Raw genomic sequence first — 1216 nt, 5'->3', positions numbered from 1 at the left:
CTTTGAGAGCCTAATTGATTTTTCAGATAATGATCGATTGTCTATTTGACACATGTTATGCAAAAAAAAAAAGGGCCATTTATATTTACCTGGTATTACAGGTTACTAACAGTTAATTACGCCTTGATGAAATAAATTGAAATGTTTATGCACCTAATTGCATCATTAAAAACTTTGAGAGCCTAATTGATTTTTCAGGTACATTTTGATGGCCTGTTAGAGACATTTTATGCTAAAAAAGTGACATTTACATTTTCCTGGTATGACAGGTCACTAACAGTTAATTACACCTTGATAAACTAAATTGACATGTTTATGCTCCTAATTGCAACATTAAAAATTTTGAGGGCCTAACTGATTTTTCAGGTAAAGTTCGATGGCCTATTTGACACATTTAATGCTAAAAAAGTGACATTTACATTTACTTGTTATTACAGGTCACTAACATCTAATTATGCCTTGATGAACAAAATTGCATGTTTATGTACCAAATTGCAACTTTAAATAGTTTGAGAGCCAAATTGTTGTCTATTTTACACATTTTATGCAAAAAAAAATAGACATTTATATTTACCTAGTATTACAGGTCACTAACATGTAATTATGCCTTATAAACTACATTGACATGTTTATGTACCGAATTGCAATTTTAAGAGATTTGAGTGCCTAATTGATTTTTCAGATAATGATCGATTGTCTATTTGACACATTTTATGCAAAAAAAAAAAAGAACTGACATTAAATTTACCTGGTATTACAGGTCACTAATAAGCAATTACGCCTTGATGAAATAAATTGAAATGTTTATGCACCTAATTGCATCATTAAAAATTTTGAGAGCCTAATTGATTTTTCAGGTAAAGTTCGATTCCCTATTTGACACATTTTATGCTAAAAAAGTGACATTTGCATTTACCTGTTATTACAGGTCACTAACAGGTAATTATGCCTTGATGAACTAAATTGACATGTTTATTTATTTAATTGGAACTTTAAAAAGTTTGAGGGTCTAATTGATTTTTCAGGTTAAGTTCAATACCTATTGACACATTATACGCAAAAGAAAAAAAAAAGTGACACCTACAATTACCTGGTATTATAGGTCACTAACAGGTAATTATGCCTTGATAAACTAAATTGACAAGTTTATGTATCTAACTTCAACCTCAAAAACTTTGAGAGCCTAATTGATGCATATTTAACACATTTTATGCAA

This window comes from Ipomoea triloba, chromosome 11 (assembly GCF_003576645.1).
Source record: "Ipomoea triloba cultivar NCNSP0323 chromosome 11, ASM357664v1".
Classification (NCBI taxonomy): Eukaryota; Viridiplantae; Streptophyta; class Magnoliopsida; order Solanales; family Convolvulaceae; genus Ipomoea; species Ipomoea triloba.
This window is presented reverse-complemented; position numbering follows the sequence as displayed.